The following is a 14786-nucleotide window of genomic DNA, read 5'->3' as shown; positions in this document are numbered from 1 at the left end:
CCCTCCTCCTTTCGAGGAGTTGGGAGAAGGGCTGGCAACTAGAAGAGTCATTGGCTTCAGTTTTAACTCCTTGAAGTCCATCGCTCTCGGCAGTTGTTTTCACTTCTTCATTGAAACATAACGTTTAGTATACGTAGCAAATTAGAAACACTTGCTTTTGCTCTGTAAAAGAAGAGTGTACAGGAATCTTATGAAAGTTGTTTGGGAAAAAAATATGATTCCAGTGCACACAGTTCCTCCAGAGAATGGTTCTATATGAACAGAATTTTACTCCTAATTAAACACAGAGCATTTTTATCTTATTTCTTAGCATAAATGTAGCCATGCATGAGACCTCAGTAGGATTTCATCTTTGCTCAGGGAAGCAATTAGATTTAGCTCTCGTTTGTTTTCTGTGAATGATAGGAAAGACAAGTCGGTGGTACTAAAGTATCTCTAACACTTCTTTGCTTAGAAACGTATTTTGTTTTCATTATAAACACTACGGATTGAATGTAACGCACCCATGAATCTCTGCACCAACCCACCCCCCAGTAATCCTCCTCCTCTTGAGCCGATTGTGAAAATGAGTATAGAAATTAGCATTTTCAAACTTCTGTTGACTTTTATCCCCAGAATTAATTTGCTCCAGGTTGGTAGCTTCCAAACTGTTTGTTTTAACAGTGAATGCTTCCATCAAACAAAATGTTAAGTGGAATTTTAATGCAGAAAAAAAGAGATGAAGGCAGAGACACTGCGGGCATAGCTGGGGAAGCACTCCGTCAGCCTCCTTCTCTGCCCCACCAGCGACGTCGGGGGCGGGGGGGGGGTGCCCTGCGATGGAACACCCTCTGCACTTAGAGCAGGCACTTCACCCAGTTGCTTCCGTGATCTGCGATGAGAGTGTTGTTGGCGTTGGGCCTTCCTTCCCCTCCTTGATGAGCTCTTCTGAATGGGGCACTCATGGTGACGGCTCTTTCCCTGTCACTGCCTTTGGGTTGTTCTTCTCAGTTAAGCTACAGTTAGTCACAAACGTAAAAGCATACCACCTGAGCCAACCAGTGATTTTTGTCTGTCCTGAAATTGGACTTTTGCATTCGACTCATCTTTTGCGTTCGGCTCCAATGACGCATTGTCACTGCTTTTTATTCTGTGCCAGGAAGTTTTTCTCCTGGTGGATTTACCTTTAAGTCTGTAACTATGGTGCTCGCACCATGGTAGATGCTCACGTTTCCTTACCTTATAGGAATGAGCTTTTTCCTCTTATACCCCGTTCTCAGTAATGGTGTTCCTGCTTGTTTTCTTTCCACCACTGGATAATAAAATGTAATAGCATTATTTCACAGTTGGTAATGCAGGAGTATCTCTTAATCTTTGATCGGACTGGAGTAACCCAGAGTCCTACACAAGAAAAACAGCCTGGTGTAAATATGTGGTTCTTGAGTCCATGCTGGGCCCACATGCTGTGAGGGCAAGGTGGTACTAGGATGATTGGTCTTAGTCTTAAAGGGCGTTCATATATTCAGTAAGCATTTTTCAAGCACCTACTGTCTACATGGATTTTTTTTTTTTTTTCTTTTTAGGGCCGCACCTGTGGCATATGGAAGTTCAAAGAGTCAGTTCAGAGCTGCAGATGCTGGCCTGCCCCAGAGCCACAGCAAAGCAGGATTGGAGCCACATTGGTAACCTGTGCCACAGCTCATGGCAACCCTGGATCCTTAACCCACTCAGTGAGGTCAGGGATCGAGCCTACATCCTCACAGACACTATGTCGGGTTCTGAATCTGCTGAGCCACAATGGGAACTCCAACACCTGCTGTGCAGAGTGATTTGGCTAAACCTTGAAGAGACAGATCAGATATTTCACATGCATTCAATCTTTGAGTACACATCCCCCGGAGCAGATGCCTTTTTTTTTTCCCCCTATACAATTGCCAGCTTCTCCCTTACTCTAGGGTAACCTCACCCTTTACTGGGGCTTTAGTCACCTCTCATCTGCTGATAATTTCCCACACTATGTGATCTGACAATACAGAAGGCCAGTTGTACTTCAGACTTAAAATGCCTCCGTGAACATACGGAGGCTTATTACTCTCACTTGATCTCCCATTTTTCCCTTGCATTTCTTTCTTTCTTTCTTTCTTTTCTTTTTTTTTTTTTTTTTTTTTTTTTTGCCTTTTTGTCTTTTTAGGGCCGTACCTGCGACATATGGAGGTTCCCAGGCTAGGGGTCTAATCGGGAGCTGTAGCTGCCAGCCTACGCCACAGCCACAACAATGCCAGATCTGAGCCACATCTGTGACCTACACCACAGCTCATGGCAACAGCAGATCCTTAACCCACTGAGTGAGGCCAGGGGTCAAACCAGCAACCTCATAGCTCCTAGTTGGACCTGTTCTGCTGCGACATGACGGAAACTCCTCCTTGCGTTTCTTGTCTTGGTCAAGACATTATCATCTGCCCACACATGTATTCAGCAGTGATACTTATTGAGAACAGACTCAATCTCAGGTGCTATTCCAGATATCAGATGTCTATACAGCACAGACTTTGCCTTAATGGAGCTTACATTCTAGTGGACAAAGAACAGAAAAAATCTGTATCTATGCCTACATATGTAGATATATCTATATCTACCCATTCATCCATCTCTGTGGATGGCTGTTAGGCAGGGGTAGGATCTATGGCAAAAAATAAAGCCGGGTGAGGATGGCAGATGGTGCTGGAGACCAAGAGGATGTGTGCTGTGCTCGTCAGCGAGGGTGGTCAGGGAAGGAGGTGACATTTGAACTGAGACTTGAATGAAGTGAGGGGAGCCATATGACCCTCTCAGATCTGGAGAAAGACCTGCCTCCTCCTCTGTTAGTCCTTCCTGGTCAAGGATCGAGTCATGGCCATTTTTTGCAATGTTTCCCAAGCCATAGCTAGGACATGTTAGCCGGCGTAGGGATGGATGTCCTTGGTCCTGGGAGTCAGACCAGCAGATAATCATGACCCAGTGTGCTGGGTGTGAAGAGCCACACCCAGAGGCCTGCCCGGCTCGGAACAGGGAGTGATGGAAGAGGGCAAAGGCACGGGGAAGCTTAGAGACGGTGAGATGGCATTGTGGAGGGTGACGCTTGAGTTGGGTCTTGAGCAGAGTTCCAAGTATGGAGTTGGGAAAGGATAAAGAGGCAAATGGGCAGATTTGGAGGACACAGCATCAGATTTGGGGTCCAAGCAGACCACCCAGGAGGGGAACACAGCACCAGGACTGTGATAGGGAGTGGGCAACAAACCCAGGACAAGTGAGCTGGGCACAGGTGTGTGCAAAGAGGATAAACTCATTGATCTGATCTTAAATGCTGTCCTTGGGGAAGAAAAAAAATTGGGAGGAAGAATCTTGGGTTTTCCCCTCTTCTCCCCATCTCAGGGGAGGGTTCCTTCCACACCTCTCCTTCTGTTCTCTGGTGTCCTTTTGTTTTTTTAAGCATCTTTTTAGGGCCTCACCCTCTGCATATGGAGGTTCCCAGGCTAGGGGTTGAATCAGAGTTGTAGCTACCGGCCTATACCACAGCCACAGCAACGTGGGGTCTGAGCTGCATTTGTGACCTACACCACAGCTCACGGCAACTCCAGATCCTTAACTCACTGAGCGGGGTCAGGGATCGAACCCATGTCCTCATGGATCCTAGTTGGGTTCATTACCACTGAGCCACCAGGGGACCTTCCTCTTCTGGTTTTAAAGACGGCTTCCACAAGGTTCCTGTTCTGAGAGCTGTTGCAGGAGCCTCTGCCATCTCAGCTCGAAGACCAGTCATTTATATATGTTTTGAGAAAGAACTCCGCCGTGTCTGTGTGGTACCACGAGAAAGGTGCCCATCTGTGTTGCCCGAAAGCTTGATGGGAGGGAAGGCAGGTCTTGGCCTTTGTTTTTGACCCAGGGTGAGGCTGGAGGGGCAGGAAGGACAGGCCGTGGCTCTCCTAAACAAAGGGATGTCAGCTCTGGGGTCCCCTTGGTCAGAGCGCTCGTTAGGAATGGGCTGGAAGTGCTGTGGGGAGTCTCCATGAAAGCTCTGGTGTCTTCCACGTGTAGCTTTGATATTTTTTTGATTTTAGTGTGTCTGCCTTCATTTTCTCTTATTTGTCAGGGCAGATTTAGCCTCCCTCCCATTTTAAGTTGTATTTGGAAGACGTTATATATACAGTGACTCAGTGCTAAGATTTGTTTTGTATAATGGTTTTTTAAATTCGTTAATTAAAGTGTAGTAGATTTACAATGTTGTGTTCATTGCTGCTGTACAGAAAAGTGATTCAGCTGTGCATGTATATACATTAAAAAATACGTATTCTTTCCCACTACGGTTAATGTCCCGGTACTGAATCTAGTACTCCATGCTATACAGTAGGATCCTGTTGTTTATCCACTTTCTATATAATAGTTGCATCTGCTTGTTATGTATTAACAGTTTTTATTCTTTCATACTAAGTCATTGTGTTTCTGTGTGGTTTGCATATTCTGCTACTTAGGTAGGCATGGATATTCGAGGAAATGTCAGATTTAGTATCTACCTCATTCCCTCCATCCTCAGAGGACAGTGACCGTGCTTCTGTTTTCTTTATGGGTAGCGGTTGTTGTAAAGAGGCCTCATTACAGCACTCCTTTGCCAAGGCGTATTAGGAGTTACTGCTATTGATAAATTTTACTGTACATTACTAGGCGGGATTAGTGCCATCATAAGCTTTATAAGAACATTTTATTGGAGTGCCTTGGTTGCACAGCAGGTTAAGGATCCAGTGTTGTCGCTGCTATGGCTGGGGTCACTGCTGTGTCACAGGTTTGATCCCTGGCCCCAGAACTTCTGCATGCCATGGGCATGGGGGGAAAAAATTCATTGAAAGTTCACGTTCCTTTTGTTTTGTTGTGATACAGAATTTTATGACTTCCTTGAAATGTTTTTCCCTGAAAGTGGTAAAAGCTTAGTTCATACGGTTCTCATGGAAGGAGTGTTTGAAGTGATCTTACTCCTCCCCCTTCATTCAGAGGATGGCCTTGCTTGAGCCCACGTGACACTGGCCTCCTGGGCTGTCTGTGGTATAACTGCAGATTCCCCTCCATTCGTTCTGTGACACCAAAACCCTGTTACCCACTTACATCAAAGGTTTAGCAAACATCAAAGCCTTTGATGATGAAGACTGAAGCTTAAGGTACAAATGGGCCTGGAAGAGCCAGTGGTGACCCACGCACATTGTGGTGTAAGCATTGGCTACCAGCCCTTCCTGCAGCAGGGGTCTTGGGGGCCTGGGGCGGGGGTGAGGAGACAGCACTCAGGCAGCAGGGCTGCTGAGCAACGCCTGAGAGAGAGTGCTTTCCTGTGAAGTAGTAAATAATGCCTGGCTTGCTTTGGTCTCCCGGGTCCCTGGCAGATGCCTCCCCAGGTGCCCAATCAATATTTTTGGACTGGGAGTGGCTGGAATGATGGACAGATAAATGCTTCTGTGCGTATGTAAGATAATGAAAAGGTGGGGAAGCCGGGCTTCCTCTCGAAAACTCTGCATTTCACCACTAGAGCTGGCCTTGTTTAAAGGCAGAGTCTCCCTTTCTCTAATTTCTTTGGTGTGCTTTCAGGAAATTGCAAATCCTTTAAAGGCGGGGCATTTCCAAAATGGTGAGTTGGCCTGTCCTGTTAGCCTAACAGCCCTGCCCTCCAATGAACTTCTCCTATAAGGAGGTGAGGCTGTGGGAGGGTCTTTGAGAAGCATCCTGCAATGCAAACGGGCTCATTCCTGGACTTCACGGTGTTTATCATTGATGGCCGGCCTGGGAGCAGGCTCTCTACTTGCTGTATCTGTGCCTTGGCCTGCATGAGTGCATGTTACCCTGTTTGGAAATCCCTTTAATGAATAGACTGTCTTTCTTTTGAGTACCTAATCTTGGCATCTGATTTTTTAGAAACACTGGTCTGTTATTACTTAAAGTTTATGCCCAGATTTGGAATGTAGAACTTCTAAGAAATGTCAAAAAGAAAGGACTTGTCAGCACTTCCAGTCCAGGTTGCTGGCAGGGCCACCTGTGTGCCTGGCACTCACCCCAGGTGTGCTGGTCTCACCTACCTGCCTGTGGCGACATAGGTCCTGTCAATCTTAAATGATCTGTTTTCGAGTGAGTGGTTGGGGGTGTTTGAGGAGGTTCACTCATTGCTACTGCCCAGCGATATTCACACCTGTTTCTCTTGCAAAATGATCACATAACTATACTCAAGTTTAAAAAACAAGAATATTAAGCGTGGTTGCCACCTGGAGAAAGGTTTCTCAGACTTACCTAAAGAGCTCTTTAATGACACAGGCTTGTCCTTGTCACCCTCCTCCACCACCTGTACTCTAAGGATATTCCAGGTCAGGCGTTCTCAGAGGGTAGTCCAGACACTGGTATTTTGAAAACACACCCACTCGAGGGCTCCCCTGCAAGTCAGCTCCTGGAGCTCCTTCCATGGCACCCCACCCCCACCCCCGAGTCACCTCCTTCTGGAATTCTTGCTGTCACCTTTGCTAGATGATTTTTCTTCATCCTGTTAACCCAGTATTCCTCTCTTCCCCCGGCCCTGTCTTTTCTGACTCTCTCTGGGAAACTTTCCTGATGCCATCATCCTTGGGGTTTACGTGGTAAATATTCATGTGGTATCTTGCCCTTTACCTTATATCCTGCTAATAAGTGCAGGATATAAAATCCAAGTAAGCTAGAGTTAGTTTTCTTCTCAAGGAGCTTCCAGTCTGCTAGATTTATAACTCAGTGTTGAGGGAGTTCCCGTTGTGGCTCAGTGGTAATGAATCCGACTAGTAACCATGGGGACGTGGGTTTGATCCCTGGTCTTGTTCAGTGGGTTAAGGATCTGGCATTGCCGTGAGCTGTGGTGTAGGTTGCAGCTGGATCTGGATTGGTGTTGCTGTAGCTGTGATGTAGGCAGGCAGCTGCAGCTCCAATTTGACCCCTAGCCTGGGAATTTCCATATGCTGCAAGTGCGGCCCTAAAAAGCAAAACCCAAAACCAACCAAACAAAAAACCCCCAAAACACAAAAAATTCGGTGCTGAGAAGTGGCTGGCAGTGCATGAACATGGCCTTGGCTCTGTGTGTAGAGCCATAGCAGTGCTTTGATGCGCAAACCTGTTGTGGTACCTGGCAATCTAATCGAATCTGACTTGTCGCTGGCTCGTCGGTAGGCTATTCTGTTGTACCCGAGATATTTAAAAACGTACCCTTTAACAGCTTTATGTTGATGTGGGAATTTTTGAATCAGGCCATTTCTCCTTCCTTAAGAGTGAAAGGAAGTTTCAGTGATGAACAACATTTGGTTGTAGTCTGTGAGGTCTTTGGAAACTTGAACTTCAGTCACCCCCTGTGTGGTGGAGTGGCAGGGCAGGCATTATAGAGGTTCAAGTTCCCAGCATTTCACATGAGTTAACACAGTCCAGCCTTTGGCAGTCTGCCACTCTCTCTACTTGGTAGACAGGTTTGTGAAATTTGACACTCTTACATCTTTCCTGGAAAATCTTGTAAGGTTCAGCAGTCCTTCAATGGCTGACCCATTTCTGCTAAACTCCTGTTGTCAAGCATGAGGTTATCCTGGACCTGTTGTCAGAATAGTCAATGCACTTCATTGACTTTTTTTTTTTTAACTAGCAGCCTAGTCTTTGAGTGACACTTTGTACTCTGGATGCAGAAATGAGACACTGCTCTTTGTGTTTATTATGCTGCCACTGACTCCCTTTAAAATGTGAACCAGCTTCCCCCAGCATTTATTGTATCAACATAGCTCAGTAAAACAGAATTTAGGCAGTAACTGTTGGAGGTGACACCTGTAAGCAGAGCCTTAGAAGGGTGTCTGTTAAAAACATACAGAGCTTCTTAGTGAGGTAGAAGGGATGGTTTGCGAGAATAGTAGGGCTCTTACCAGATCTTGTTTTCCACTTATGACCTTTGGTATTTATTTCCACGCATCATGTCTTTGGGGCCCATCTTTGCCTGTATCCTTGATGAATAAGTATGATGGTTGGGAGTTCACGGTGTGGCTCAGTGGAAACGAACCCGAATAGTACCCATGAGGATGAGGGTTCAGTCCCTGGTCTCACTTAGTGGACTAAGGATCCAGCGTTGCTATGAGCTATGGTGTGGGTCACAGATGTGGCTTGGATCCTGAATTGCTGTGGCTGTGGCATAGGCCAGCACAGCCCTGATTCAACCCCTAGCCTGGGAACTTCTATGCTGCGGGTATGACCCTAAAAAGCCAAAAAAAAATAAAAAATAAAAAAATAAAAAAATTAAAAAAAATTAAGTGCGATGGTTGAAAAGCATCATGTCTTGGTTACTGCAGTATTGCCTAACTGAAAATACACTGGACTCGTGAGTCAGAAATCCTAGGCTGGAGCCCAGATTCCAGCATTTACTAAGTATACGATTCATCTTAAGTTGTTCAAATTCCCAGTCTGTAAAATGGGAATAATAAATGATGTCTGCTCCACCCCGACTCCAGCTACCCCCCACTCCTCGCGTGGATCAAATGAGAAAATGCATTGCAAAATGTCATGTAACCTGTGCAGTGCTCTGCCACGGGAGCTCCCATCCACCAAGAGTGGACATGGTGACCACACGGTATCGTGGGGTTTGTGAAATGCCTCTTCCTGTTAGAGGACAGTTGCTGAGACTTTCCCCTTGTACAGCATCTGTGATCCCAGGCAGCTGCCTCATCACCCACCCAGAGGCAACCTAGACCTCGGTGGGACAACTGTTTATTATGACATTCTTTCTTCAGTTGAGCTGAAATCTATCCCCCCAACTTCCAAGATAATTTACACTTCTTGCTTCTAGTTTTACAGAGTAACATGAAACAATTCAAATCAGTGCATGTCAAGTCGTAGAAATTTATAACTGAGAAAGGGGTCTTAAACTCAGCTTCCTGTTTTTGGCAATTCAATGCAATAAATAAGAGCTGGGGCCTGTCACATGGGCGCTGTGCTCCCAGCACTAAAGGCAGCTATTGTTTCTCCTCCTGATCTCCGGAAGTGGAACCCCAGGGCAGGGAACCAAATGGGGATGAATGGGAAGCAAAAGCTTTTTAACTCCTTAATGTGCGAAAATAGGGTGTTTTAAATTTTTTTTTTTTTTTTTTTTTTTGGCTTTCTACGGCCATGCCTGTGGCATACGAAAGTTTCTGGGCTGCAGTCAAATTGGAGCTGTACATGCCAGCCTACACCATAGCCACATCAACACCAGATCAAGCCGCTTCTGCAGGCTATACCACTGCTTGTGGCTACACTGGATCCTTAACCCACTGAGCGAGGCCAGGGATCGAACCCTCATCCTCATGGATACTAGTCAGGTTCTTTACCTGTTGGCCACAATGGGAACTCAAAAAAATTTTTTTGGAATACTTGCTAGAAGAAATAGTACTTGTATTTATTCAGCGGTGACTCATTTAAATAACTAAGCAGACTACTCATCTACAAAAATGAAGACTAAAGAATGATAAGAAAGATATTTCTAATTTTTATAACAACCAGTAAGTGAAAAACATTAGCACATGGAGAAATGGTGACATGGCAGCATGATAATGCCTTTGTGATGCTGCACTTGATGTTTTTATAGTTGCCACAAATCAGGGAAGGACCCTGAAGCGTCTTCTCAGAGATTAAAGGCAGAACCCACTCTCCACATGGAGTTGAGAGACTGATGTACAGAATGTAAAATAAAAATAAGCCAATAAAAAAGCAGCACTGGCATTAGAGTTAGATGCCCTGGTTTCTCTTCTGGACTCTATTAATGACTAGCAGAGTGACTTTGGCAAATCAGTCTTTACTCTTCAGAATGGCAGTTTCCCTTAGATTTAAAATGGGGCTAAGATTTTTTGCCCTGCCTGCCTCGTGTAGTTGTTAGGATTAGATATGATAATGTATATAGATTTGAATTTTCACTTCTTATAAGTCATGTAACTCTTGAAAAAGTCTTTTCACTTCTCTGTGCCTGCTTCGTCTTTAAAATGGGTATAGTACTAGTTAGGACCTCCTTCAGGGATTTTGTGACAGATAAATGGGTTAATCTCCATGAGGTGTATAAAATAGTGCCTTACAGTTAGTGCCTAGTACATTGCAATTTTTATGAACTTTTGAGGGCTCTGTGATTTGATATATTTGTAGTCTACTGTATTTTTTTTTTTGAAATGGCTTTAAAAAAATAAAAGCAACTGTAACATCTGATCAGCCATATCACTCATTTCTGGAATCAAATATACTGCACAAATAAACCCTTTCCACAGAAAAGAAGCTCATGACTTGGACAATAGACTTGTAGTTGCCAAGGGGGAAGGGGTGGGAGTGGGATGAACTGGGAGTCTGGGGTTAATAGATGCAAACTGTTGCTTTGGAATGCATAAGCAGTGAGATCCTGCTGTATAGCGCTGGGAACTCTATCTAGTCACTTGTGATGGAGCAGGATGGAGGAGAATGTGAGAAAAAGAGTGTATATATAATATGTATGTGCGACCGGGTCACCTTGCTGCATGGTATAAAACTGACAGAACACTGTAAACCAACTATAATGGAAAAAATAAAAATCATTTAAAATAAATATCTTGCAAAAAAACCCCATCTGATCAACCAAATTCAGTAGGAGGATTGGCATGGTTTATCTTTCTGATCACTTTGGTGGTTTCACAAGATGTGACTTGGTTGTCAGAAATACTGAAAACTAATTTCCAACCAACCTTAGGCCAAATTTATATACTCTAGGAGATGATTTTCCAGGCATTGTGACTTCGGAAAACCATAGGTGGAAATCAGGATTCGACCCTGCCTTCTCTGTTGTTGTTAGAGTCTCAAGATCTATCTTAACTGTCCAGAGCTTTGCTGTGTTACATATAAAAGAGATTTTTTAAATGTTATCTTTGATTCTGAACTGTGGTAATTCAAGTATTTTTGTGGCCATTTAATTTTAGGAGGTAATGAGACATTAATCAAGAACTCATAACAGACCCATCCATAGTATTCTAGCCGCTTGTTCCACGGAAGCCCTTTCCAGATAAAAACAGCGATCATGCCTTCTCATGATGTTTTCTAAAAGGGTAAAATGAAACTGTGGGAAAGGCATAGGATTTAACTAGTAATTAACTTAGAAGAGGTTTTGGGGGGTTATTATTATTATTATTATTATTTTTCGGCCTCATCCACGCCATGTGGAAGTTCCCAGGCTAGGGCTCAAACCCATTCCACCACAGCATAGCTGCAGTGATAGCACTGGATCTTTTAACCTTCTGCAACACAAGAGAACTCCTGGATATAAATTTTTACTCATGTACTATATTGCTTTACAGTCTTAAATGGCATGATTAGGCTAAACATTTTTTTGGTGGCGGGTGGGGGGGGTCTTTTTAGGGCTGCACCCGTGGTGTAATGGAAATTCCCAGGCTAGGTATCAAATCAGAGCTGTAGCTACCAGCCTACACCATAGCCACAGCAACACAAGATCCAAGCCACGTTTGTGACCTACACCACTGCTCAGGGCAGCGCCAGATTCTTAACCCACTGAGTGAGGGCAGGGATCAAAGCTGCATCCTCATGGATACTAGTCAGGTTCATTACCGCTGAGCCACGGCAGGGAAAAGTACAAGTTAATTTTATCTGCTAGTCAGTTGCCTTTCCAAACTTTTGCATTAAGGAACCTCAGATTTCTATTTAGGAAGGTGATGAATAGACTAAATAGAGTAAAAGGGGTGCTTTCATGGGCCACTGGCAGAGTGAAAACAGCATGATTTGGAAGCCCTGCATCTATGTGATGCTTGGGAAATGTTTCTGTTTTTCTATCTGCTTCCTCATCTGTTAGTGGACATAGCGCCTGTCTGGAAAGGTTATAATCTGATGCCACACAATTCTAGGTGCATAATAGATCCCAACAAATGACAGCAATGATATTTTATATTAGAAATTTGTCCCACTTATATTTAGTATTTCAAAGCAATGCTGAACAGACATTTGGGTCAGTTTTGTGACCTGTATTAATAGGCTTATAATTTCCCAAGGTTACCTAAAGACTTTGAGAACACCAAAAGCTGTTTCGATTTTCCTTAAAGGAATTCTTCTTGATTCCTCTGTTTACCCCATTAGAGTTTTAATAACCATTTACCCCCTTTCTCCAGTCTTTGACATCTTAGTGAATTTATCTTAGAAAAAAGTTAGCAAAGTCACTGAAAAGGGCATAAAGTGCTGCCTGGATAAACTCCTCATTTGCAGTGATATATTTCATCTCATAAAGTGTCTCTGGATTATTTGAGGCTTTTATGTTTGTTCATACGGTGCCTTCAGGGTCACGGATCGTATTTTCAAGCTGGTCTCTTGGCAAGGGGACAGGAGAGGATGTGGTAAGGTGCATTTTCGTGGGCTGCACATGCCTCACGGCCCTCGTATTTCTTCCGGTTCATCAGTGGTGCAGACCTTGCGTGAGTGCATCCGTGTTCCCGGGAAGGCAAGGCTACATTGTAATGCAGGCGGAACTTACATGCAGACTGGGGACCAATATTTGAAATATCGTGTATTTTAATGAGACACAAAATTGCTTGGTAAGTCTTCCTTGTATATTAAAAATAATGTTTTGTTCACTTTCTTTCTCCAGGTGGCGTTTTTCTGAAGTTGTTCATTGAGACTTCCTAGCATTCCTGCAGCTATAATAGGTGAGTCAGTGAAATCAGATGCCTTAATTGTCAGTGATTCTTTGGAAACCTTTTCCAGGTGGGTGGCATCTTGCTTCTTGAAAGAGGTGGAGTGTTTTAGACTTCTGGACCCTGCAGGATAAACACTAGTGTTTTTTGGTTTTTGTTTTTGGCTGGAAACACCACGTTGATGGATACAATGCAGTTGTCCTTAAGGATCCTGTAGTGTTTCAAAAATGGTATTAAGTTTAATGCTGTAATTTCCATGCTTCAGTTTTGACATGGTTTGTTCTGTCACCATTCATAAAGAAGTTTTGGAACTCTTTCTAATGGGCACAGCAGGTTTTAAGTTGTCTCACCTTTTGAGCTTCTCTGTGGACCATTCAGCCTTTGTTATGAAGTAGAGATGGCCAGTTGAAATTATCCAATTTTCATACTTGATGACAGCTCAGGTAGGAGAATTGCCTAAATAAAAATTGAAAACAGTTGACTACTAGATGATTTATAATTAATCTATAATTATTTAATTATAGATTAAATATATAATTTATATTATTTAATATAAATTTTATTTAATATAAACATTTTCTCTATTATTTAATAGAAATATTATTTATTATATGTTTACATTATATAATTATATATTATATGATATAATATATCATATAATATATTATTAATATAAATCTATATCTAAAAAGCTTATAGATTTTAATTTATAAAGGTCACTTTGGGGAAATACTAGTAACAGTAATCGGGTGTGAGTAACTTCTACAGTATGCAGTCAGGAAAATCAGGGCAGTGGAAAGTTAAATAATTGTCCCAAAAGAGTTTGATCCAACTCTGTTTCTCAAAAGGGAGAGACCTGTTCAAGCTGGTCCTGTAGGAGCCTTGTTCTTGTTATGAACTTGAGGTTGTGGCTCCGGCCAAGGGAGCCAGTGCATGGAATGTATTTGGAACTGACTGACACCCTGTCCTGGAGGATCTGCCATGTTCAGGGGATTTGGAGAGTATTCACATATACCATTTCCTATTTAGAAAGGAGAATCTTTTTAGTCTACAGATTTCTGGGGAAGGAAAATTCGCTCTCATGTCCTTAATCGAATTATTGATTTCCCAGATGTTCTTCAGTTGTTCAAATGACTACTGCTTGGGTTAGATAAGGGAGCTTGCTTTGCCTTGTTTTAATGCCTTTTTCTTTTTTTTTTTTTTAACTGTAAGCACTTGTGAGTTATGAAGTTATTTGAGCAAAGTTCTGCTCATAGGAGAGCCAGGCCAAGCTGACTGAGGCTTGTGGGTGTCCTGAAGAGGCTAAGCATTGGTGCCTTTTCAGACTGATCATCTTTAAATGTCTACTCCATACTTATTTAGTGGGGGTGGGAGAAACTGAGTTTCTATTAATAAAGACTATTAAATTAAAAAAAAAAAAAGCCTCTTCCTGAATGTCGAAAATAGGGATTTATTATGTGTGATTTTCTGAACCAGGTGTTCCTAAACGTGTTTCAAACTTGGCTGGTAATAACAGTCTGCCATGCACTGTTCTGATCCAGAATTCCAGCGGCCCGCCAGCCAGGTGGCATTGGGGTTGGTGGGGAGGCCTGCTTTTACTCATACAGCTCTACAGGCAAAATATTCTCAATGGAGACAGGCCTGTGCCCACGAGGAGTGTGTTGATTTCTACTCAGAGGCATTGTCTGCTTGAGTGGAAACAGGTCCGACGACATTTGGCTGTTACACAAGGAATCGGGTGCACCACTAGTTAACTGGCTCCGTATTTCCAGTGTATTCCAGTGATGATTTAGTCCCCCGTCATGAGTTGTCCCCCTTGGATCACTGCCAGGTGGGCCCACTTAATCCAGCTCTGGGGAAAAGCCAATTCCATTTTGCCTGCACCTCCAGGAGCTAAGTCCTATTTGCCCTTGAAATCCTGCCTTTGAGACTTAACTGGATAAAACCACCATCTTCTGTATCTTTTTTTTAAATTGTGAATTCATCCCATATAAATGCAATTTAAAACTTTCCCAAGTCACATACAAGAACAGCCACTCTGATGATAGCATCTGAATTGCAAAGAAATCTGATCCTAGTTTCTATTGTATAGAGTGACTCACGTAATATCAGCTTGTTGGAAGGTTT

At 43.3% G+C, this 14786-nt stretch overlaps 1 protein-coding gene across 16 annotated transcripts in view; it reads left to right on the top strand.

The window, feature by feature from the left end:
• LHFPL2 (lipoma HMGIC fusion partner-like 2) overlaps positions 1 to 14786 on the top strand; it is a 177568-nt gene that overhangs the window by 70818 nt on the left and 91964 nt on the right. For all 16 annotated transcript variants that reach the window (XM_021079510.1, XM_021079511.1, XM_021079527.1 and 13 more), the window contains 1 exon segment: positions 12614 to 12671. The gene's annotated coding sequence lies outside the window, so the exon portion shown is untranslated.

Source organism: Sus scrofa, chromosome 2 (genome assembly GCF_000003025.6).
Source record: "Sus scrofa isolate TJ Tabasco breed Duroc chromosome 2, Sscrofa11.1, whole genome shotgun sequence".
In the NCBI taxonomy this organism is placed as follows: Eukaryota; Metazoa; Chordata; class Mammalia; order Artiodactyla; family Suidae; genus Sus; species Sus scrofa.
This window is presented reverse-complemented; position numbering and strand designations above follow the sequence as displayed.